The following is a 26,597-nucleotide window of genomic DNA, read 5'->3' as shown; positions in this document are numbered from 1 at the left end:
AAAATGTTTCTGTTGTATTCGACAAGCGTGAACTGAAGGTATACGGTAAGGAGATCAAGGAAGTTCTTTGTGGATATCCCTGATGTATTTTGGAACTCGCATGGACCGTGCTCATGTATAGCATCTGAAACGGATTTCTCTTGAATTCCGTTTCTGATGCTATTCATGAGCACGGTCCATGCGAGTTGGACATTGGCGTTTCGGGACCAGTTCAGTCCCTTGTTCACGGGTGAGTGAAGAAAAGAAAAGAACAGGTGTCGCCTAAATGCACATACGGATGTAGGGAGCTTTGCTCACGTCACGCAGTCCCGAGACATAGCTGCTGGGCAGGGAACCCGAAGAACGATTCACGTTCCCCTTTGTGTGCTGGATAGACCAGGACTCAACGAAGAGCCGCTTTCGCCAATTCCTCTTCAAGGCCAGCACGGTGCTTCCCTCGAAGTCCCTTGGTCTACCGCATACCATGCAAGGATTGCCCGGCCTCATACGTTGGCGAAAGCAAGAACTTCGCAGAGAGGCTTACGCGACACAAATATGATGTCCGGAAGACGGATGTAGAGGCGAGCGCCCTCGCGGAGCACGCAGAAGAAGCCGGCCACACTGTCGGCTTCGAGGGAAGCACCGTGCTGGCCTTGGAGAGGAATTGACGATAGCGGCTCTTCGTTGAGTTCTGGTTTATCCAGCACACAAAGGGGAACGTGAATCGTTCTTCGGGTTCCCTGCCCACCAGCTATGTCTCGGGACTGCGTGACGTGAGCAAAGCCCCCTACATCCATATGTGCATTTAGGCGACACGTGACTCAACCGTGAACAAGGGACCGAACTGGTCCCGAAACGTCGGGTAAATGGTTATTAAACTTTCGGTTAGAGTTCCTATTTTTCACGTCATGTCTACTCCTAACCAGGCAGAGGGCTGCCGAACGTTTACCTTCAAGTCAATACGCCGGCCAAACTGGAAGATGCCTAAATGTTCGCCTCAGGGAGCACCATTTAGAAGTCCCCAAGGCATCATCGGACTCATTTCACCCCATAGTCGTGCATGCCCGTACCTGCCACGAATGCGCCCCAAACTTTGAAAACACTACTGTGCTTAAAACACACAGAGATAAGTGTGGGCGAGAAATCATTGAGGCGTTTAAGATTAAATACGCCGCGAAAAATGTTTCTGAGCCTTCTCTGGTGTTATCGTCAAGAGAACTGGAGTTCCTCGCACCAGAGTTATCGAAAAGCCAGTTTTGATCAATTATTAACCTTTCTTCTTCCTTTTCTTCGTTTTCAGGGGCTAATTTCCTCTCTTTTCTTCCTTTTCCCCTTTATTCAGGGGTCAATTTTTTTTTCTGTTCTTCCTTTTCCCCTTTATTCAGGGGTTAATTTCCATAAATGTCCTATCGTTTTAATTTGGTCTTTTAAAATTTTCGAGCAATTTAGTTTTATTTTATTTTAAATTTGAGCATTTACGTTTAATGTTTTGCTCTCTTTCTTTCAATTCTTTGAAGTTCACGGTCGTAGTGTCATGGGCATTTCATAAATGTTCGTTGCTCATTGGAAGAACTGTGCGTCTGTGTTCGTCCTTCATGTGTTTTATTCTTTCTGTGTATCCTGTAGTTTTCATGCGCTCTGCTACGTGAACTTTAAAATAATCACCTCAAATAACATACCATTCTATTTGATTTTTCACCAAGCACTGACAGTATTCGGATGTTTCACAAGAAGTCTCGTGGTCTGTTGTGGTGGGTTAGTTAGCTTTGTTGAGTGCGCTTCTCATCGCATACTGGTGTACTGCAGTAAGTGACAATTGCAAACTAGGCGTCGCAATGTTACGTGTCTTGCTTCTCTGCAGCGCACCCGTGTGCTAATGGGAAAGATACTCTTCCAGAGCAAGACGTGGTGCGAGAAGAAATATATGGACACTTTTGTAGGTTTATTTTTAAGGCTTTGTTTGTTTTCTGAATTAAGAATTGCAGTTTTGTTACAACCCCCCCCCCCTCCTAGAATTTCAAGGACACATAAATATAGGTGCTCAAAATGACTGTATTTTAACATTTCTTCAGTGGGATTACGTACCTAAAATAATCATTCACGGCAGTTTGCGCTGTCCTTCGTCAGTCGTCTTCGTGTTACCGCGTCTGGTGCTTCCATAAGCAACTAAATAGCTAGTGTTTGTTCTCCTAATAGTTGCCGTCTCTCCTCCTCACATTTGCAGTGATATAAATGAAAATGAAGTTTGCGGTCATGCTCCAAAAGCACTTTTTGCTTTTCCAATAACTGCTTCAAAATGACTATGACCAATCACATCACTGAATATGCTGAAACCTCACTTGTGGTAGGCAGCATACACTAGATCACATGCTGTGCACCGCCGCCAAGATGGTTTGTTCAAGACTGGCATTATTATGTTGCTTTGCAGCTGGCAGTTTTTTTAATGCACAACTGATAAAAAGATGTTTTTATGCTTTTTTTACTAGCCATTTGGTCAGAAATAAGCCATTTGGTCAGAAAAGAGTGTGATGCCATGTTGTAGTACTATGAACCAGATTCCTAAACAAAGCTGGCTTTATAGTTTTGCAGTGAATGTTTTTCTTTCCATTCCATCACAGTTCACCAGGACCATGTCCATAAAGAACAAATTTAAGAACACACGGAAGCGAATGCCAGAAGGCAATTCTCAAGTTGACAGAAAGAAAAAGTCAAAATGCGAAAGCAAGGTGGGAGTGCTGCCGGGGCATCAAAGACTGCCTTTCGTCGAGAGGTAGTAAAATCTACCTTCATACCATTTTCTTGTAGTGGTCAACAACTGTACTTTATTAGTTAATTTGGGACAGAACACCTCAATGCTTTTAAAAAGATAAGTCAAACCGTGATAAGCATTCCATTATGCATTTTTTTTTGTCTGGCAACGTAACAGTTTCGCATTGGGAGCCAAGCCAGTACTCTACCTTGGTGTTTAAAAAAATGGAAACAAGTTAATCATGTTAGCAAAAACAGGGAAGCACACAATGTATTCAGCTAAACCCGAAATAATGTGTTTATATATAGTTGTCTTGAGTAGACTCTTCTTCTGAAGGTGCGATGACTGTAGAAGCTTCATTAGTTCTGAAGGCCATTTCTAGCTTCTTGGCAATCCGAAGTTGAAAATATGTGTCATTTTGTAGCTCAGTTATGCCTTTTATGTGGTTCATTGTTTGTTTGTGGACTTTTTGTTTCAGAATGCAGTCAAGGCATTTGAACTCGACCTACTATTTGTAGACGAGACGGTGATTTTCATGAAAAAGGAGCTTAAAAAACCAGCTCCAAACATGGCCAAAGTCAGTGACGCAATGAAAAGGACTGCTGCAGCTAGGAGGAAGAGCGTAGAGAGCATGAACCTAGCAGAGTTCCTCGGTACCTATCCAGCCCTGACTCTTAAGGAGCAGGTAACTTTCGTAGTGCCCAGTAACTTTTCGGGATTCAACTTTCGTTACAAGCTGCATGTTTTCTAAGCCTCCTACTGATTTATGCATCAGTTGCCTAAAATTAGTAACCGATGTTTTTTATTTGTCTTTCAAGAATAAGGTAGCACTGTAAAAATCTCCAGGTTGCAAAAGCGGGGCTTTTTTTGTAAATTTGCATAATTTCAGGGTTCTTGATTCAGTTTATTTGTATAGTAGGCTATCCAAATTTTTTAACATATCACAACAAGCTGTATTTGAAATTTTAGTGATGTATAAGGAAGCACGGGAAGCCATCAAAACTGTTTAGCATTTAATTTTAGCAAAGCTGTTTAGCATGGTATGTATTCAATAGGGAGGATCACCTTTGGGCCTTGGGTGCAAAGAATTAAGATTTAACCCCTTAAGTGCCTTGGATGAGTTGAGCTCATCGGCCACTTTTTATCTAAAAATGCCGTGGACGAGCTCAGCTCGTCGAGTAGTCAATTCGGTTGCCCTCAGTTCCACAGACGTGTAGTTTTCCGGCGCTGATCATAGACTGCAGCACTCGTATTAGGTGGCAAATATTTTTATCGCCTCCGCTGATCTTTACGTAACAAACTTTTTAAATTTTATGTGTAATACTATAGGAGTAACAACTAAAAATTAAAAAAAATCTGGCACTTTTAGGTTTCTTTTGGAAAAAAAATTGGCACTTAAGGGGTTAATGAAGTACACAAAAATTTACCACATTTCCTCTACCATGTAAGGTGAGAAACAGCAAAATCCAGTAGCATGTTGGTAATGAATGCACAGGCACAGACAGACACCCGAACAGGGCTATGTCAGTAATTTAGCGTTTGCTGTAAATTGTACTTTGGCGAAAACATGTGGTTATGAATGCACGAGCAGGGGCAATTTGGTTCTAGACATGTGAAAAGAGTAAAATTTTCTTCTTTTAAATTGGCTTTGTAACAAAACTTATTCTGTTTTGGGTGACGTGCTCAGGATGAATGCTGGAGAAAGTTCCATTCACAAGTCTCACTGTAAAACATAGTGGCATGACCAGCCACAATGGGTTGTGCCGCCAATGCCAACCCCGATGATGTTTTTCATCTGGATTGGCGCATCACAAGGGTTCCCAGAATTTATAAAATCAATCTGGATGACTGTGCGGCTTAGTGAATATCCATGAGACACTGTGATTCAACACAGCAATTCTCCCTATTGAACGAGCTCACTGTACAGCTTAGTTGAATAGCCTTTTACCACTCTCATAGGCCCCATTCGCTGCCATAAAAACAGTGTTTAAAACGAAAACGTTTTCGTTCAGGTAGTTTTATGTGAATACAACTGTAGTATTTATTTATTTATTTAAACTACAGCCCCTCAAAGGGCTATGGCAGGAGTGAGTTGTTTGAAAATGCGACACTCAACAAGAAAAGGAAGGAAGAGGAAGAAGAAACCTAAAGTGCAATGCAAAAATGGAGTAAACACAAAAATATGAATAGATAAAAACAGATAATGTATGCCCAGCATACATTTGCAATTCATAGGTAGTTTGTGGCAGAGCAACATTTTTATATGAACATGTAACAAAAAAAAATTCAGGAACAATCGTTTGCACTTGTGTTTCAATATGTGACAAAATTGCTTTATTGAGAAGTACCGTATATCCCCAGGTTCCAATGTTCAATAGTTCTAGGAAAAACATATTTAACCGTATAAGTGCGGGCACAAAAAGGTGTGAGGTTAAGTTAGTGGTTGCTTTGGGTCTTGCTTGGTATGGCATACGCGAGGTAGCTGTCCTCGGAAGGGAAATAAACTCAATGAACAATACCGTGAAAAATTTTTCGAGAACCTACATCGTGTCGCGCAGAAAGTGATGTGAGGTTTAAAGAGGGGAAAGCGAAAGTAGGTGAAAAGCCATGGTCGTAGCAACAACAGATAAAACGAATTTCTTTTTTTTTGGCACAGCTTAAATTTTATTTTATTCTTCTTTCTTATGCGAGTACCAAACAATCGAGGCATATTCAAGAACTGGACGAACGAGTGACCTGTACATGAGTAGCTTTGTGACCCTTGGTGCAGCTGTTAGAATGCAGCATGGATAGCCCAGTTTCTCAAGAGGTTCGGTGCAAATTGAATTGATATGTTGAGACCAGGAGAGGTTAGGGGTCAAAGTCACGCCAAGGTATTTGTATTCCATAATCCTACTAAATTGTAAATCGTTAAAAGAGTAACTAAAAACTGAAAGTCTCCGTTTTGGTATTGGAGAACATTACAATAGTTTCACGAAAATTTGTGAGCAATAGTAATGTTGTGAGGGTAGGCAAGACATGATATTGGGTGCCTGACACAAAAATGAATAGCAATAGCATGGAACAGCAATTTAAGCTGCGGCAAAGTGGTTAATTTCCAGCAAAAGCTAATTAACTTGGTGTCTGTCAGACTTGAAAATATTTCCATTAAATTTTGAAACAATTAAAAATGTAATCTGTATTAATAAATTACAGGCCCAGGATTCTGCAGATTACGCTAATTCTTCAGTTAACTAATCTATCTTTGAATTATTGAAACACTGCTATGCTACTTTTTAGACTTCCTGCTTTTTTATTAGATAGTGTTTCAATTGCTCTTTCATTGCTATGCACATTACTAGTGCATTCTAATACTGCAAAAGGGTATGATTTTGGGTAGTGCGACAAATTATGTTGCCATTACTAATAATACTTGTGGAATAAACAGACACTAATGTCTTCTTACGTTATCAATAAACAGCAACTCTACAAACAATGTTAAATGAATTCAAATCTTACATTACTCAGTTTTCTTGAGTCCACAATAGCTAAAAATGGCACAGTTAATTTTAGTCTTGGAAAATTTTCCAATTTCCAAGGTTTCATGAATTGTCCAAATTATCTGACAGTTATTCGGTCAAGCTGACATGAACAAAATTTGTATGTCGTTTAAGACAGGTGTTAACAGTCTCTGTATGCTTGCAGATCCTCAATGAATGTTGTCTGCTGACAGGCATTCAGGCAGACAGGGCTCTACGTGGGATGCTGCAAGAGGTTGGCGATGCTATTTTCAATGCGGCAGAAGGGAAACGAGCAGCAATGGCTACACTTGCTCTGGCTCGGGCACGCATGGACGCAGTGGAGGGATTTGCCAAAAGCTGTAAGTTTCAACACTCGCTCAATGTCTTTGGATAATGAGCCAGAGACAATATGCATTCATGTATAGTAATTTGCATTTACAAACTATGTAGTTGATGCTATAAATCTTTAGCTCTTCTGATTCAGTGATTAATCGAATTTCTCGATTCTTCAAACCGCTGTCATTTAAATTAAGTTAAAAACAATCTCAATCAATCACAATTTTTTTTGCAGTATCTCTATATTTTTTGCGTTAACAGCCCTTCGTGGCGGCGGATCTATTAGCACTCACAGGCGGCGCAGATTCTGCTGCGCCCTACCTCAAAAATCATGTTACCGCCAAGGTTGTAGGCTGATCTGTTTGCAAAGTCACTCCGCTAAGATGCTACACGCCGACTGTTGAAACAAGCACCGCGAAGCATGTTACAGGGTGGCGCCTCTCAATCGCTCCGGCCCATGGGCATTTTCGGGTCGGTTGTACGAAATGTATCACGAATTTTCCCTTCACAACTACCGTCGATGAAGATACCAGCTTAGCTCATGCTCGAGCGACGACAAGGCAGCCGTTTTCGGAAAAGTGTTGGCCGAATCCTTCGCCTGGCCAGGGAAGAGGCCCAAGATATCGCGTTAATGTCGAAGACGTTGTGCGCACCTATTCAGATGAAGAGCGAGGTATGTCGTTTCTTTGTTGTGGTCTCTGTAATGCAATTGGAATAATTACAAGACTACGCCAAATTGTCCGCAGACGGAAGTCGCCTTCGGAGATGGTATGATCGCTTTACGGCATATGTGTTTGGTATTGCTTAATTGCATCCTACAGCTCGTACAAGTACTTTCGGTTGTCCTCCTCGGGTAAGGAAAAATAAATTCAGTCTTGACGTTGTGGTCACCGTTAATCAAGTAGTAAACAATAAAAAAATTTGCCAAAGAATGAAGTTCCGATCAAAACTTCATGCTTTCATCAAGATAGCAACGGGAACCGAAAGTGCTAAAAAACGAGGGCAGACGCTCTAAAAGCGCTGGGAGCGTTGTGCTTGATTTGCTCCGCAGGGCGTGCCACTGGAGTGGATCACGTGACCGATCGCTCATGGAGGCCAACTGCTGTACGATCGCTAGCGCCGAGGGCTCGGCATACGCCAGGAGAAGGGGCTATTAGTCAAATGCTCCTGTGTGAGCAAATCTTGTTAATTTTTCCTGCTAACCAGGACAACAATATGTCATGCAAAGATGAACTATATACAGAGCAACACGCTGGCAAATTTTGAAAACGTTAGCTTTTATAGGTTTCTAAAAAAATCTTAGCGGTTATTGCACAATCTCCCATATTTGCGATTTTTTTTTCTCGAAATAACGACCCTAATCTTCGGTGATTAATACTTTTTGTCAATCCTTCCTCTGCCTAATTTGTCAGTAAATATTTCTAGATTCGTAGCCAGAGCAACTTTTTGGAGGAAGCCGCCCGAATGCTAACGTCGAGCGATACGCAAAATGCACATGCAACTGGGAGGGTGCTTATAATTTCTTTTTCTTTTTTTTGCAAATTCATTTTTTTAAACAAGGATCAGTTTTGTTCTTCTAAGCACAAAGCCAGCAAAATATTTTTTTTTCATCAAAAATAAAAATGGTTGCCGGACATGGTTGCTCGATATTTTCTGAAAGAGCCCACTTGCAGAAGGTAATATTGACGTACTTGGATGAGCACAAGTTAAGATTGCCGACCATGTCAAGTAGGAGTACCCTTCATGCCTAGCCATATTTGACGCAGAGAGTGTTGTGCAGTCTCTCAGATGGCAAAGCTGGAGGGTATTTCTTGCATTTGGCTGGGGCCACGTGACACTGTCTACCGGCCTACTTCTGTTCAAAACATTTTAAGTGCGCAAAACTGATCTCTTAGTTCATTTCATGCTTTAAGCATTGTGCTTGCATTGCTTTTTTGAAAGTCACCATGCGAAATGCTCATGCAACATACAACACAACATGTTTTTTTAATTATTACCTTTGTGCACTCTTAACGCTGTAATAAGTGAAATTGAGATCGGCTTGATAGCTGTTGTAATCCTATACTATAGTACAGTTTGACAACTTTCTTTTAGGGGCGAAGCTCCTTAGTGTCTCGCCTTGTCCGTCCGGCGTCCGTGCTCACATAAAAAGAAAAAATGTTTGCGCAGTCAACAGGATTCGAACCTGTGCGGGGAGACCCCAATGAATTTCTAGTCCATCGCCTTAACTTGGCCGCGACTGCGGGACGAGTAGGGGGCTCTGAGATGTGGTAGTAACTCAAGAGCTGGGGATGTCATGAATGAAACGTTGCTTGTAGCCGCTCAACGTCTATACAGGAGAGGGCGCTGCGGTCAAATGCATCTGTAATCGCGTTAAACTTTGCATACATTGGCTCAACGTTTATAGACGAGAGGGCGCTGCGGTCAAATGCTGAAATGGGTATATAACCACGTTCCATACCACACATTCTCTTTCTTACATGGACCGTTGACTTAAGCGGTGGAGATGCGTTCCCACGGCTTCTAGCGGATCCAAGGTGATCCGCTAGAAGAACCACTGGCTCGGCCTTTCACCGACCATAAAGCAGTAATAATGAAGTCGAAACGCAACCCGGAACTCAGCACTACCTATGAGCAATAAAAAAAATCAGCACCATCAGCACTACCTATGAACAATAAAATCAGTATCATCAGCACCACCCCCGCAGGGGGCACCTGTGAAAGCAGGTGTTTGGAGAGTGGCGTCTCCACGTACCCCGAGCCCCGCAGGGGGCGCCTGCACCTTGTGGGCTAGGTGCTTGGTGAGTAGCGTCACCACGGACCCCAGCCACGTGGGCCACCATACCCGCACGCAGGGGGCACCTACTTTAGAGTAGGTGCTTGGTGAGTGGCGTCACTACGAACCCCGAGCCATGTGGGTTCGCCCACCCACGTCTGGCTGTGCGTGGCTTAACCCGTGTCCGGGGAAAAGGGGACCCTGGTGGTTGAGCTAAGCCCGGGGTATGTTTGGACCCTTCGGGGCCCCCCGGGCGAGGCAATACACCGCTTCGGCTCCTGCTTCTCGTAGACGGGTGTCCTGGCTTGGCCCGACCAGGATGATTCAGCCAGTCGCCTCTTCTACTCTATTCTTCCTTCTTTTACTATTCCTCTTACCTCTTTCTCTTTTCTTCTACACTCTCTTCCTTCCTTTTTCACCTTCTTAGGCGGCAAGGGCCAACCTTGAGTGGAAACAGGTCCTGTCCCTGCAACCACACTAGGGTATAGTGCCGGGGCAGCACTGGTAGAGTAATTGTGTCAGCCAAGCCCATCTTGCTATGCACATTACCTACCCCCTTGTTGGGCTCCGTGGTGGGCGGTGCACCCGGGCACTGAACATTCCTCCCCATGTTATGGGTTCTCGCGCTAAAACCTCCCTCGATCGGCCCCTGAAAAGGGTCCGCACTGAAGTCCAAACCACAAAGAAGACACCACCTACACCTGCCAGATTCCCGAAGTTTTTGGTTCTTCACTCTGAAAGTGAGAAACAGCGGTCGAACGTATCTCCATTCCTTGTCGCAAAAACACTCGAAGGTGTTGTCGGAAAGGAATTTAAAGCCAAGAAAATGCCATCAGGTGACCTACTCGTCGAAATTGAATCAAGTGAGCAAAGTGCTGCTCTCCATGCCTTGAGGACTGTAGCTGATCACGAGGTAACGGTCACACCTCACCGCACCTTAAACTCCATCCAAGGAGTTATCTCCGAGGATGACCTTCTTGAGACGAGTGACACCGAAATAGTTGAGGGCCTTTCTGATCAAGGAGTTATTGCTGCAAGGCGCATCTCTTTGCGTAGTGATGGCCAAGAACGTAAAACCAAGCACATAGTTTTAACTTTCCAATCCACCACACTTCCTAACGCGGTGAAGGCTGGGTACCAGCACTGCAGGGTTCGGCCTTATGTTCCAAACCCTCGGAGATGTTTCAACTGCCAGCGGTTTGGCCACGGCTCTCAGAACTGCCGCGGTAAGGCCACTTGCGCCAAGTGTGGGAAAAATGAACACTCTGCAGATTCTTGCTGTAATGAAGCCCATTGTGTAAACTGTAGTGACCCACACCCCGCGTATTCTAGATCTTGCAAGACATGGAAGGAAGAAAAAGACGTACTTACCTTAAAGGTCAAAGAAAACCTCTGCTATCCGGAAGCACGCCGTCGCTTTGCGTTTTTGCACAAGGGTGGCTATGCACAGGTGTTGCAGCGGGGACCTGCACCACTGAAGGTTACAGTGGCAACCCAGACGTCCTTTCTGGATTATGGGAAGCCACGGCAGTCCCCCACGCCCCAGCTGAAGATTCAGCTTCCAGGGCGTGCAATCTCGGCTGGCGGGTCTGCTGGCCCTCCCAGCCAGAGCGCAAACACTCGCGCTCCTGCGGGAAAACAGCCTCAGCCCTCTCACGTAGAGGGTACGCAGGCTGCTTCCCAAGCTCAGGATGAGCCGGCGGCTGCGGCAACCGTCCCTCCTCTGCGATCTCCTTCCAGGGAGAAGGGTCGACACTCTCGCCCACACTCCCTGGAGAGAGCATCATCGAGGGAGCGGCATGGCTCTCGTGCCGCTCCTGCAGCACTTAAGGGGCAGGAGCGGGTGCACTTGGGCGATTCCCCGCCCAGCACCTCCTCCGCCCATTTGGCTGGGGCTGGTCGTGGACGGGGCATGACACCCCATCCTCCGAGCCTGCCCAAACCAGCAGCAAAGGCCTCGCCTCAAGAAGTGGAGGCAATGGATGAGGACACGGAAGTCTCCATTCATGCGTCTGACCAAGACGACATGGACTGGCAGACTCCTAAGAGTAAACAGAAGAACAAAAAACCTGTCATCTCACCAAAGTGATGATGTCAGTCTATTGCTGCCATGAGCGGCAGATTTGTAAGTTTTTATGTATTCCCTTCTAGTGTTACAAGGTCAACAACGTTTTAACGTTTTAGTTTAATTATTTTTTTCTATTATTTTGTTTTAGAGGCATGACTAAATTTCATTTTATGCAGTGGAACTGCCGCGGTCTTTTATGTAATATTGACGATGTTAATTTTTTTATGGACAATTTACGTCCTATAGCTCTCTCTTTACAAGAGACACACCTCAATGATCATCATAAGTCAATATTGCGCCGCCATCAAGTTTTTAGAAAAGATCGCCCTACATCTAATTCATCTGGTGGAGTAGCTGTGGTTGTCCAGAATGGAGTCGCCTGCACTCAAGTTCCTCTATCCACGCCTCTTGAAGCTGTGGCTGTAAGACTTCTTTTGGACCGCCTTATTACTCTCGCTTCTATTTATATTCCGCCTGACACTTCACTGCATATTCATGATCTTCAACGGCTGGTTACACAGCTTCCTCATCCATTTTTACTGTTAGGAGATTTTAATGCTCACCACCCCCTGTGGGGTAGCGCCCGTCAGGACTCGCGTGGTGGGGTAATTGAGCTATTTTTATTATCTTCTGGGCTGTGCCTTATGAATACGAGAGATCCAACCTTTTTTAGCGTTGCTCATAACTCATTTACATCTATTGACCTTTCAATCTCATCCCCCTCACTTTTTTTCTACATTTACTTGGAAAGTCTTAAATAACCCCTTTGAGAGCGACCACTTTCCAGTCGTTTTGGAGAGTCAAGTATCTATTCCAAGCCTCATGAAACGCAGTCCACGTTGTAAACTGGAAAAGGCAGACTGGGGTCTTTTTAGCCTAAACTCGGAGCTCAAACCTTGCATGTTCTTGCCATTAACACATGATGAAGCCACCACATACATTACAGATCAGATCAGATCAGATCAGACTTCATGTAACATTGCAAAAAAATGTAAGCCATGGTGGAGTAAAGAATGTTCCGCCACTAAGAAAAAACAGGATAAGGCTTGGGGTATATTTCGGAGATATCCAAAAGCTGTGAATTTGTTGGAGTTTCAGAGAAATAGAGCTCAAGCTCGTTCAACCAGGAAACAGGCAAAGAGGAAGTTTTGGAAAGGTTATCTGACCTCTATCAGCAGCTACGTCCCAGCGAAGGAAGCGTGGGAACGACTACACAAGGTCGAAGGCAAATACCGTTGCTTTACAGTTCCTCTTTTTCCTTCAGTGGATTCGTTGCACGACCAGGCTAATGTGTTGGGCGAACATTTTGCAGCCATTTCCAACTCCTCCCATTACTCTTCAGCGTTTTTGAAGTTTAAGACAGAAGCAGAAAAAACGAAAGTCAGCTTGGCAGGAGGAGCATCTGCACCTTACAATCAACCGTTTACGATGGTCGAGCTCCAAATGGCACTTAATGTCCGGAAAAACTCGTCTCCTGGTCCTGACCGAATACATTATGAGATGATCCGACACTTGTCGAAGGAATCACTCGCTGCCCTTCTCGTTTACTTCAATGGTTTGTGGAAAGACTCGCATTTCCCTTCCGAATGGAAGCGGGCAGAGGTTATTCCACTACTGAAGCCTGAAAAGGACCCTTCCTTTCCTGCCAGTTACAGGCCGATAGCACTGACGAGTTGCTTGGGGAAAACTTTTAAAAGGTTAGTTAATAAACGGCTTGTTTATTTCCTCGAACAACACAATATTGTGGACATAAATCAGTGGGGCTGTCGACCTGGACGCTCCACGACCAACCATTTAGCCCGGCTGGAGACAGTTGTACGTGAGGCATTCGTGAATAAGCAGCATTGTGTTTCTGTCTTTTTTGACTTGGAAAAGGCTTATGATACAACTTGGAAACATGGTATCCTGCGTGACCTATTTATGTATGGAGTACGTGGCCGATTGCTTCATTGCATAAAGAACTTCCTGTGTGGACGGACTTTCTGTGTCCGGCTAGGCACTACATTATCTGATTCGTATGTTCAAGAAAACGGTGTTTCTCAGGGCGGAGTCCTGAGTGTAACTCTGTTCGCCGTAAAAATTAATTCTCTCTGTCAGGTCATACCTTCTTCCGTGTCGTACTCCCTGTATGTGGATGATATTCAGATTTCTGTGGCATCTTGTAATATGTCTAGCTGTGAAAGACAGCTGCAGCTAACCATGAATAAAATTACTAAATGGGCAAATGAAAATGGTTTTAAGTTCGTTTCAGAAAAAACAATCTGTGTCACCTTTTCTCTGCGGCGTGGGCTTCGGTTAGATCCGATTCTCAGTTTAAATGGAAATAGCGTTGCAGCAAGACCAGAGCATAACTTCCTAGGAGTTATTTTCGACCGTAAACTTAGCTTTGTACCTCACCTCAAGTTGCTGAAGCAAAAGTGTATGCAGACTATAAATATCCTAAAAGTTTTTTCTCACAAGTGTTGGGGCTCCGATAAAAGGTGTCTACTTCGTCTCTATTCCACTCTCGTACGATCACGTCTTGATTATGGTGCAATTGTGTAGGCATCTGCTCGACCATCTGCATTGAAGATGCTTGATCCAGTGCACCATGTTGGGTTACGTATAGCAAGTTGTGCTTTTCGAACATCTCCTATCCCAAGCTTGTATGTTGACTCTAATGAAATGTCACTCGAGAAAAGGCGGCAGCTCTTTAGTCTACTCTATGTTTACAAAGTTTTATCAGATTCTAGTCATCCAGCTCACACTTATATCCGAGAGTCGAGACTTTGTCGTACCTTTGACCACAAACCAACTGTTGTTCGACCCCTGAGTCTTCGTTTTGAGAACCTTCGTCTCTCTCTCGGCCTGCCTCGTGAAGATGTCTACCTCATAGAAAGTGCATGTCAAATTGCCCCATGGGATATCAAACCTATAGCTTGTGATTGGTACTTCACAAAATTTAAGAAACATAATGTCTCTCCACTCATTTTACAACAGGAATTTCTTGCACTGCAAGAAAAGTACAAGAATTATCATCAATTTTACACTGACGGAGCCAAGTCCTCAACGTACGTAGGCTCTGCTGTTCATTCTGATTCGTTTACACATGTGACACGGCTAAATAATGTTGGTAGCTGTTTCACTGCCGAGCTATATGGCGTGCTGTCAGCACTTGACTATATTATCCAGAGCAAAGTAATGAAAGCAGTTCTTTTTGTGGACTCTCTGAGCGTTGTTACTGCAGCGTGTTCACTTAATTCAACCAAGAACAAGCTGACTCAACTTGTACGTGCTAAAGTTCAACTGGGCCTCGGAGATGGAAAGGATACTAGGTTTTGTTGGATCCCGAGAAATGTGGGCATTGCAGGCAACGAGGCTGCAGATAGGCTGACCGCCCCGTCGCGTAACCTCTTACCATCACGCGCATGCATACCATACCAAGACCTAACAAGGCCCATACGACTTTCACTTTTAAAACTGTGGCAGTCTGAGTGGGATTTGGCCGATAACAACAAACTTCATATCATCAAGCCAAGCATCGGTACCTGGGAAAGCTCCTATAACCGGAGCCGTTTCCGTGAGGTTCTTCTGTGCCGGTTGAGGATCGGCCACACCTTCCTTACCCGTCGTTACCTACTTGTTGGTGAGGAACCACCAGTGTGCGACCACTGTGGAGACTCCTTGTCCGTTCTACATGTTTTCCTTTGCCCTGGTCTTCTACAACAACACAAGTTATTTTTTCCTGAGCTTTTCAAGTACTGTATTCCTTTCCATCCTACTCTGTTCCTAGGAGAGCAGCCTCTAATATCAATTGACCGTCTTTTAGCTTTTCTAGAAAATATAGCGATTTTACACAAACTATAGCCGAAATACTTTCTTGGTACATAGTTTCTAAATAATTTTAGTTTACCTAGTTTGGCGCAGTATGGCCATTGTAGCTCTTGCGCCATAAAAATCGCAAACAACAACAACATCATCAGCACCACCCCAATCAACATCATTCACCATGTGGAGATGCAGTCATTTTTGTTCTCCCTAGTTCACATCGCAACGATGCCTTATTACTTGCTTTGGCCTCGAGAGTGCTGAGTCTTACTTCTTAGGACTTTAATAAATAGATTATAAACACTGTTTTAACTGTTTATGGCAATCTAGTTTCCTTTACAAACTTATGATTCACTTCTGTTTTTTTATTACCATTAAAGCCAAGTGGTGTGCAGATTTAGAGCATGATATTAAAAGGACTGTCAAAGGCATCGTAAGAACATGGGGGATTTAGTAATTGTCAGTTTGCTTTTGTAATGTTGGTGCACCTTACACTCTAAAAAATGCCTGCGCATCTACTAACCCGAACAAAACTCTGAGCCAATCACTGCGATCTAGGAAGTCAGCTCAGCAAATGATGAGGCGGAACATCCGTTTAGACCTAAAAATGAACTCTGCGCTGTGGCATTATGCAATGCAAAGTGTCAGGCTTGGGTTGCCTAATGCCACAGCAGAGACTTAATTTTGAGGTCTAAAGAGATGTTCTGCCTCATCATTCGCTGAATTGATTCTGTAGATCATTGCGAATAAGTAGACGCGCAGGCATTTTTAAGAGAGTAAGGTTTCATTTTTGTTCCTCTTATCGCCTGCTCTATATCCCCTCCCGCTTTCATTGGTCTCCCACACCCTATTGCTTCTGGCACCTCAGACAGCAGTAGTTATATTTGTCTGCCTTGATCCTATAGCTGCAAGAGAAGTCGGGACACTTGCCCTGTTGTCATTGTTGCTGAAGGAGAGAGGTGACGAAGTCTTTAGAGCACTGGTAAGAATAGCACTAAAATCAATAATAATGAAATTACTTTGCGGCAGCTCCAGTTGTGAAAGAAGGCCTTGGCGCTTGAAGAAATTAAGATAAATTTTTTCTGCAATTTCAAAAGGACATTAAAATAAGTAAATCTTGTGAATTTAATTAAAATTAAGCAAAATAGTTTGAAATTTCACTTTTTTTGCACCCACTAAAAAGAGCTTGAAGAAATTGAGGCACACAACTGATCAGTGGTGCCGTCAGTTTTGACAGCCCATGTTCCTTTTCCATCAGTATTGTGCATAATTTTGATAACCTGATTAGCCATCAGCAGTATCCAGTGCCTCACGCTTAAAGGGAAACTGAAACACTTCATGAAAAATACGAGTTAGAAGTGAATTCTGGCATATTTTTATTTCGTGAATCTGAATATCACGTTCGTTTCCCCCGAAGAAGCAACTAAACGCAAGCAAACGCGGAAAACCTCTGACCAGTCGTGACGTCATACTAGAATCTTTGGGCCACCAAGCGCGTGCCGTTCGTGTGGGCAGCGCACGCAATTGCAAGCTTGCCAGGTATATTCCCCCACACTGACACCGGTCGTGACGTCTCTTTCTGAATTTTTTTTTTTAAAAGCAAGAGTGCGCGTGCATAGCTTTGACAGGTGTTGAAGATGCACGAGAGCGGAGATTCTGAAAACTCCAAGTACGATGTCACGCCCCGGGAAGGAGGGGCTTTGGCGGTACTTCCAAAATTAATTTCTGCAGGCTCCATGCACCAAATTAAAAAAATAATCTCGATATTCGTGATCCTGAAGGTTTCTCCTCCAGGATCTCTCTGGAAGTGTTTCTCCTCAAATACAGAACTGCTTCAGTTTCCCTTTAAAGGGTAACTCCGCTCCATTCCGAAGCTTTCGGGATAATGAGTGATTTCGCATAAAAATGCACTAGAAAAAAGACTACGTCAATTGCTTCACGAAAATGGTATCTATATTGTTCAATCTAATTTCAAACATGAGCAGAAATTGAAATCGAAACTTCGGCTCCATCCGGCGACATTGGCCTCTTGCCGTTTGTGGTAGAAATGAAAACAACTCTTACAGGGACCATGAAACGATTTTGAAATTGAATTTCATCCACCGCACGTCGTAAAAGGTGTGAGAAGAAACACAAAAATAGGGAGACCAAAAAAATTCTTCGCTATAGAACTTTAAAAAAAAAATCCGGGCTCTTTGGCGCCTTCTTTCCTTCGTAAGCGCTCTGCCTTTTCACAGTGACGCATCCGCGGAACCGCAGCACATCAGCCAAATCCATGTTGCCTATTGGGTAAGAGCCTACCTCACCAGCACTGCGATCAAAAACAATAAATAGCCGGCGAATGTTCCCTAAAAGTTTTGTTAGAGAATATTCAGATCCCCTTTTTGTAGCATAATTAGAGATGTGACGAAAATTGCCGAATTTGATAATGCTCAGAGCCAAGTGCCATCTATCGTGTGGAAAACGAAGCAAGAGAAAGACCCTACTGCGCTTGCGCAGTCAATCCCCTAGCGTCGTCTGCTGAACGGGTTGGCCCCTGGCCGTGCTTTCTTCGCGGAGCTGCCGGAGCAGACTTTCGTTTTTTGGCTGCTCGAGTAGTGTTTACGTTGTTTGTGATCGATCGCTCGATGGCACCGAAGTTCCCAAATTATAGTTTCTGCAGTCCGGTGGTTAAGAAGAAAAGTTGCATTTTCACCGCTTGCCACTCGATGAACCACGTTGTCACAGAATTCGACTATTTTTCTCGATTTTGAGGAGTTTTCGTGAGGGAGCGCATCTGGTTGTCGGTCGCTCCTTGCCCCGCGGGTTGAGCGGGAGAGCTGGGGCCATCAGCTTGTGCTGTTTCGCGGCCCCTGCTGATTGGGAACCGCAGGAGAGGTCCCCTCTCGAAGAGGGTGCGGCGGAATGTTTTGTCCACAACTCGGGTGATTTCTTCTTTTTTCGTTGTTGTTTTGACAAGGAAAGTAATGGGAAAGTGAGGACATCGTCTTGGTTTTGAGCCGAGTCAAGTCAATGTATGCCGAGACTGAACCGGTGTTTGGAAGCGACACGAAAGTTGGGAGCGACAGCGTGTGCGGCGGAAGGCCGATCGCAGGAAGAGCTTGGAGCGGCTCTGCAGGCCCTCTAGTTTTTGTGCTCGTGGATGATTGTAGTGCCAAGGAGCATCGCACGGAGCATCCAAGCACACACAGACTTCCCCGTTTCGACCAGCGTCGCAACGGGCCCACGTCACCCACACCCGCAACATATCTGTTTTAATTTCGCTCAGCTCGGATGTATCTATGGCTATTGTGGCGATGAGAGGCGCCGATTCAGAAAATACGTCGCAGCAACAGTGCCATCAGCGCAGTAAAACCTACCGGCACACCCCCAACTCACTGCCGCTAACGCTTTCATTCTCCTACTGCCGAGAGAACTTCAGGTTCCTGTGCCAGAGTATGTCACGACCGTCAAAATTACGCCGCAGCTTGTTTTGCGGTCAGTTGGAGGGAAAGAAAAAGTCGGTATTTCATTAATATTTTGTGTAGAAGTTAATAAACCGAGACGAAAACGGATGCCTGTTCGGCATTCAGTGAACATTGAAGGTTTGACGTAAAAGTTAATTGGCAAAAGTAAAAAGGTTATTTCATGGTCTCTTAAAAAACAATTTCTGTGATGCGAGAAACATCAGCATTTACAATTTCTGCATTAATTAAATCATGAGAAACTGGATGAAAATGCCATGTTTGAAGCTAAATTAGCATGTATGAATGTGTGCTTTTATCAATGACCTTGGTCCAGCTATGTAGCAAAAGAGCAAAAATTTATTGAAAGAAAATTAATAAGCAATTGATTAATCAAGGCCCAACTTCAGTTGTCTTAGTGGAGAAATTTTACACACTGTAATGGCACCATCTGGGATCAGTTGCTGCAACTACTGGCAATCCTAGATGTATTGGTCACAGAAAAATTTTTGCTCATGTAGCCGTGCCAAGTGACGCCTCAAATATTTCAAGTTTCTGCTGTTGTGTGCTTTAGGCTTCTATTCCAGCAGTCAACAGCAGGTGACTTGATCTTTAATAAGGTGCATTGCATGCTCCAGTGAAAAAAATGGCACTGGTGTAAGAAGAGGCAGGGAAGGATGATGTGCTTGGCTTATATGGTCTGCAGCCTGTGTGCTCCTCAGGGTTCTGTAAGATCCAACACATGGCCATACTATTGCCTGACAATAGCCCTTGTCATACATTGGCATGCATAAGGTTGAGGCATTGCACTTTTAAGACATTGTAAAAAAATTGCAAAACATTTTGTGCGCGTTTCAAAACATTAGTATCCACGTGTAGCTACTCTTGTTTAAAGGGGCACTGACACCCCAAGGGTTGTTTTTGTTTTTCAGTGTCTAAAACGATGCAAGTTCTAGTCATAGACACGCAAAAAACAAAAAAGCAATAAAAACTTTTTTTTCTTACGCGCGCGTGCGCCTTTTTATTTTTGGCGCTTTCCTCTGCCGCTCTTCGCCTCCTCGCTTCTTTTGATCGGTGACGTAAAACATCGGGAAATTTAGAAGCTGTGTAGGCGACACTTCTATAACATTTAACAACGGCAATCATAAAAACATGTTTTTTAACGCAATTGTGAACGCACTACGGCCCATCTCTTTGAAATACCGAAAATCAGAGTTCGGTGTGATGTCGTCTCCTAGATTTGTATACTCCCTTGGAAAACATGCTGCCTGGGCAGGCGACACCGCTCAAAACCGTTTTTTTTTTTGGTTCGCCGGCACCCTTATCTGCCGCTCCTTTCCACCTTGCTTTGGGTCGCGATGGCAATAGCACGGAGTTAGGAAAGAAAGTGGACTCTCAGGACTCCGCATTACTTGACATCAGCGCACTGGCGCGGATCGCAGGGGAACTTCGAATTCGGCATTTGGAAATTGTTTTTTTACTTCACAAATACTGAATTCTAAAGTTTTGAATTTTGAGAGTAATGTTCCATCATCGTTTTCGGTCGTTTCGGATAATAAAAAAAAATATGATTTTGATGTGTCAGTGCCCTTTTAAGATAAATCTCTTCAAAGGGTTTTCTTTGCTATATAAATCTGTTAACATATTTTTTAAAAGCTGTAGACCAAGCGAAATAAGTACCATACACTTCTCAACTGGTTATGTTTAAGGAGCACCTTCCATGACTTCAAACAAACCAAAGACCAGATTTAGGCTCATATTCTAAGGCTGTTCTTTCCTGCCAAACTTTAGTAACATTTACCCAGGTAGCACACCGCGTCGGCCGGTATCGGGACTACGCCGGCCGGTCCCGGTAACAGGATGGCGGCGCCCGGCCATTGGCGCCTGTGAGCTACCGGCCACGGCCGGCGTCGGGGTTTCGTCTTGCTCACTGGCCAGTTCCGCCGAAGAAGTTACAGTGACTGGCCGGCATCGGGTTTTTGCTGTCTTTGCTGGCCAGTCTTTCTATGGAGGTTCCAGTAACTGGCCGGCATTGGTATTTTGCTGTCTTTGATGGCCAGTATTTACATGGAAGTTCAGTAACTGGCCGGCATCGGCACTTTGCTGTCTTTGATGGCCAGTATTTACACGGAAGTTCAGTGACTGGCCGGCATCGGCGCTTTGCTGTTCAGGCTGGCGAGCCCCGCCATGGAAGTTCCGTTTACTGACCGACATCGTTTTATCTTTTTTTTGCCGTTTTTACTATGCAGTCAAGTCCTCCAGATTTTGACGAACTGTGGCAATTCATGAATAGCGAGTGGAAATATTTGCGTAGATCAATCCTTCGCCAATAACTGCCGACGCTGGTGTATTTGATCCCAGCATGGCAGGGCTGACGTGTTTTATCGCGAAAACGCGAGAAAAAATAATGCGGCGTGGAACATTTGCAGTTCAGGATTCGAGACTCTGACCACCTACGCTATGAAGAATAAATTACACAACACCGAACGACACCTTTTCAGGAAGCTAGTTTAATTTGATGCACTATACTTAAGGTCAGTGGTATACGCACGTGTTTGGCACTGATAAGAAAAATAAAATAAAAACGGTATAGCGGAGAATCCGAGTGAAGAACAACAACCACAATTAACAAACACGTGGCATGATTGAGCACGCGCTTTGAGTTACAAAAACAATAATTTGCATTACATTGCAGAATCTGTACAAGAAAGAGATGTGTGTTTTGTTTATGACGCTGCGAGATGTACACAACTTTCCTGAGATCATGTTATTGGTGATTTTAATTCAGTGTGAAAATATGCTATTTCAGGCAAGAATCGACTATTTTCTGTGGAACCTACGACCATCTAACAGAAATATTTCAAATGTTCACATAGCCAGATGATATGTCCCCGATAGCTTATGTTATACGACATACCGCACCAAAAAAAAAGTAAATATAAAAACTTTTTTTTTTAACACGATAAAACGGGAAACACAAAGGCGTTGTGGGTGTTTACACTGCCGGGTTTGTGAATGTGACCCCTTGGCGCTACAAAACATAAATGTTATCACACCGAACGATACCGTTTCTGAAAGATAGTTTATTTATCCGCACTGTTCTTCGATCTCAGGAATAAAAACATTATAGGCCTAATAAAAAAGTAAAATTGCGGAGCACAACCTCAATAAGTAAAACCAGGGGGCAGGCGATGGATATCACAAATGTGCCAGAACAAAATTAAGTACTACTTCCCGGAAGTCAGAAAATTAAGAGATGTGCTCAATACGTAGCGCGCTATGAGCTCAGGTAAATAACTGCCTTAAAATAGCGGTATTTTTGTTTTAATAGTGGCTAAAGGTGACCGCCTTCAGACAAACTTCGGCTGCATCACTGTGGCAGTTTGACCATTTACATACACATTTTCCCATTTTTCTCTCAATATTCCCATTAATATTAGCTTCTTTACTTCGTTGAAAGCACTTGCGCTGTTTGCGTACTACACCAACCCACCTATTAGCACGGAGGGAGCGATTTATCCCGGCAAACAGAAGGGCCACGGTTTGTGCATTGCATCAACTCAAATTTGGGCTCGCAGTTTCTATTTTCACATTCTGCGTGACTTTTACCCTAAAGTAGGGGGCCGGCAACTGCAAAAAACACAGCATATATTTAAAATAATAAAAACAAGAAAAAACGCGATAAAAAAAAATTAGAAAACTTTCTCTCTAGTGCGATTGGAACCACCGACCTTTACGTTACCAGCAGGACGCGTTAACAACCAAAGCCAAACCGACATGCGGAATGTCCGATGTTTTAAAATATTATACGTCTGCTAAAGTCGGTTGGATACATTGTGTGGTTAGTTTCGTATTTAATTTTTTGCTACGTGTTCAGGACGCATTTATATTATTGTGGCAATGTTTACATGCTAAATAAGTTATTATTACTGTGTATACTAATGTTTTTTTTTAATTGGCATTGCTCGTCGTTTTATTGCAAGCGTGTTGAAGATAGTTTCCGTAAAGTCGCTAGATATCCATAAGAGCCAACCTGTGCAATCCGATCCAATCCACAGCCCTTTTTTGCACCTTTGGCCGGGCGTGTGGGTTTTCATATCTCTGTCTTCAGGTCAATTCACCGATTAGTCGTGATGCGTGGAGTTTATCTTAGTTTCAAATGTGTCTAAACAAGAAGGAAGCGACTGTGAGCCGTGGAACTACGTCAAATCTGCTCAACAGCCAAGATCATGGTACGGTCGTTCCAAAGTAAGTTCCTTTCTTTGTCTGTTAGGGCTAAATTATTCTTTCCTCCGTTCAAAATCCTTGTTATTGTCTAGATCGCTTGCTTTTACCAGTATTACTAATTGTGCGCGAATGGGGTAATGCGAGGCTGTTTTTCTTCGCTCACAAATAGGCTGCATACTCGCTCGAGGTCCATCAGTAGCGGCGGAACGTTTGGGGGAGATGGAGGGGGGGGGAACCGCGGCAGCGCTTGGGCAGCGGCGGGCGCGCGCGGGGGGGGGGGGGGGGGGGGGGGGGGGGGGAAACCGCGGCAGCGGCGGCGCGGGGGGGGGGGGGGGGTCGGCCCGCCGGCGGGTGGAGGCGGAAAGGGGAAGGGGGGTTGTTTGATTGCCTCCCTCCACCGTATTGTTCACTGGTAAACTAGAATGTCTGCAAGAGCGCGGTGCCCTCCGCCTCTATTATTTGTCGCGGGCGTTGGCCGTCGCAGTGGGACAGCATCGGCGACATGGAACTTTGTGGTGTCGTCGGACGAAAATCGGTGTTTGTCGCTCTAGTGGGACGAGGCTTTTAGAGAAAACGTGAATAATTAGCAGATACTGTGAAAACCATACAAGGGGATTATTTTAGGCCTTTATTATTCTTAGTATGGGCGACCAATGTGTCCGCACATCCGTCCGCACATCCACCTGACCTGCCAAGAAAATTGTCTTTACAGTCTTATGCATATGGGTGGGAGTTAGCACATTCCACTTGGACCTGTTCGAACTTTTGCTAAAGCTCCTTTCGCATTCTTTATTTTTTTTCTTGTCCAATTTGTGAGTTGGGAGTCTACACTCGTATGTAGTGTATGTATTCCTCTCTTTTATTCCTTGTTTTTTGTTTGTTACTTTTCAGGATGTTCAATCAGAATGAACTCACCACCTTATTACATGGAAAGGCTGTTGTTATTTCCAAAGTGTCTGTAAAACAGTCTACCTGACATGTTTTGCTCACGCCCTGGTTTCTGAAGCTCGCATTCTCCGAACACAGCCTTTCTGATTTCTCTGATCCTTTTTCTTTTATGTTCAATAGATCAAGTTGTGAGTGTGCACCAGCCAGCGTCCTACGTGTTCCTGTCCTTTTGTCCTTGTCTTTTTGTGCACTTTTTTCACGTTGGTCTATGATATTTTTTATCGTATATTCTAATCTGTGTTTTCATGTTTATACTTACTGCAGTCCTTACCGAGTAGAAGTTGGCATTCACTTTCGCCATTCTGATGCGAGTGTCCTGAGACGACACAGAATGACAGCTTCCTCTGCTGAAGGCCAGGCTTCATGGAAGACTGCCAAGGCTGTTCATGGTAAGGTGCTCTATATATTGAGCAATATAATAGAAACTTATTGCTGATAGGATTGTTTTTAACGCAGACTGTGTTTATGGACTGGCCTTTAGCAATTCCGATGCCATTCACGTGGAATGAAATCCTGTAGGGAAATTGCGCGTCCCATTCGTAAGCGGAATGCTGAGTTTACAACAAGTGCGTCTCGAATTGCTGCCAGTATTGCTGTGTGTGTTGTGTTTGCATTTTTATTTGTTTAGTTAGTGTTCCCAATAATGGCTGAAGCCTTCCCATTGGAAGTGGCAACCCACAAACACAAATGAACGGCAAGAGAGGTGAACAGCGCCACTCACGCCGTTCGCCACCGCACCCATTGGTTTTCGATGAGGTTTGCAGTATTGGTCTCTATGGTATTTGGTCATATATCGCACATGAACACAACCAGGGCACTGTGCCTACAATTCAGCACTCACAAGATTTGCATTAATACACCCTGCAGCTGGTCGCAGTTTCAGAGTCATTTTAATGTTGCAAAAATGAATAATGACATTGGCATATTTCTCGTGCCAAATCCTTCATGCCTGTTCCGAACTCTGATCCCCACGAGATCACAGTAGAGTCGTTTCTGTTGTACAGTAAAACCTCGTTAATTCAACCCCCGCTAATTTGGAAATTTGGATAATTTGAACTGCCGATTCGGTCCCGTCAAACGTATGTATTAGTCAATGGCAGCAAACGCTCATTAATTCAGAGGGAACGCGGCGCACTATCGTAAATTGGGACGAATTCGGCAGGTGGCGCTATCTACCGTCTGTTCCAAAAGGTATAACCGATATCCATCCGAGCTGCGCACGTGATTTTTCCGGTTTTCCCATGGTTTTTCGGTTCTCCGTGTTTCGCACCAGTTTTGCTCTGGATCGCCGTGCTTCAGCGCGTTACTCTCCTGGCAAGGAAGCGGCAGAAGCATTGCTGCAACGGAAAAAAGGGTAGCACAAGTGACCGACGACCGGAATGGCAAAATCTCGACACGCGGAGCTATTGTTCCCGAGCGTGCCAATAGCGAGAGTGACAGTCACGTTTTATGCCTCAACGCGGGGATCCTAAAGCCCGCCATTTTAACAACTATCCTATCCCTCAATTTTTCGTCGGCCACCCCCGCATTGTAAATTGCAACGTGACTGGCACTCTCGCTATCGGCGCTCGGGAAAAAGGGCGCCGGGTGTCGCGATTTCGCCGCCCCGATTACTGCTCAGTTGTGCTACTCGTTTTCCGTTGCAGCTGTACTAGGCTAAGAATTTAGCGACGAAAGTGGAAATACTGAGGGCCTTAAAGGGCGGCGTCTTTCGACAACTTATGGAAAGTTACGACGTCAAGAGAAGCACTTTGGCCACGTACGTAAAAATTTTGGCCGATATCCTACGGGCTTTTGAGAGCGAGAAGTTCAACGCGAAAAGAAAGCGGCCTTGGAGGTGGTGCACCCGAAACTAGAAGAGGCCTTGCTGTGCTACATTGTCAGCGCACGGGATGCGTAGCTCCGACAGTGCGAGTGCGGTGGAGAACTCGACCGCGCTAAGGAAAGTTGCCGTCTTCGTCCAAGTGTCGTCCAGAAAGCAGGCGGTAATAACAGATTTTTTCTCAAAATAAAGGTGGGTCACAGGGCAACGTTTTCGCGCAGCTTTCTTTGTCCTTTCGATATTTCTACTTTCGGTTAATTCGGACATTTTTGCCGGTCCCATGAGATCCGAATTAACAAGGTTTTACCTTAGTGGCACGGCAGATTCTATACTTGTTTTGCTTCAATCTTTGTAAGGGGGACGCTGTAATCCAATTCTACTCATCTCTGATGTACTAGATAGCACCATATTTGCAGAGATAGTCTTCAGATTTTGTAGTTCCAGCAAAATATATTTCAGCTTATAAAATATTTGTTAATTGGCTTGTAAATTTTCAAGCAGATCTAGATTGAAGGCAGCAAATATCTTACCTGCGTTCATGGTATGTGTCCGAAGTATATTGCATTAAAATAATTGACCCAACCTCTTATTTTTGTTTTCAGTGCCTCTAGCAAATTGTGGATGCTAGGATTGTTTTGTTTGTTTCACATAATCTACAACACTTTTTTCATCTTTATACTCAGTGCAGCCCTTGCCGAACGGAAGCTAGCATCGACTAGGCCAATTCGTTCCTGCATCATCAGCCAAGCCGAGGATCAGGTCCATGGCAGTCTGCGAAGGTTGTTGATGGTAAGCTGCCTTATATATACAGCTGTGTAATAGCAGCTTGTCCTGGATGACAATTTGAAATGCGTGTATGTTTTAGAAAGTGAAATTTGCATGGGCATACTTGCAACGTGAAACCTCACCAAGCCTGTTCTGATCTTTCATCCTTTTGAGATT

General features: G+C 44.2%; 1 pseudogene; it reads left to right on the top strand.

Moving 5' to 3' along the window:
* The window catches only part of LOC120836217, a 34,711-nt pseudogene that overhangs the window by 3,677 nt on the left and 4,437 nt on the right, over positions 1-26,597 (top strand).

Source organism: Ixodes scapularis, unplaced genomic scaffold (assembly GCF_016920785.2).
Source record: "Ixodes scapularis isolate PalLabHiFi unplaced genomic scaffold, ASM1692078v2 PGA_scaffold4__175_contigs__length_147842914, whole genome shotgun sequence".
NCBI lineage: Eukaryota > Metazoa > Arthropoda > Arachnida > Ixodida > Ixodidae > Ixodes > Ixodes scapularis.
Note: the sequence above shows the minus strand (reverse complement) of the source record. Positions and strands in the feature narration are given on the sequence as shown.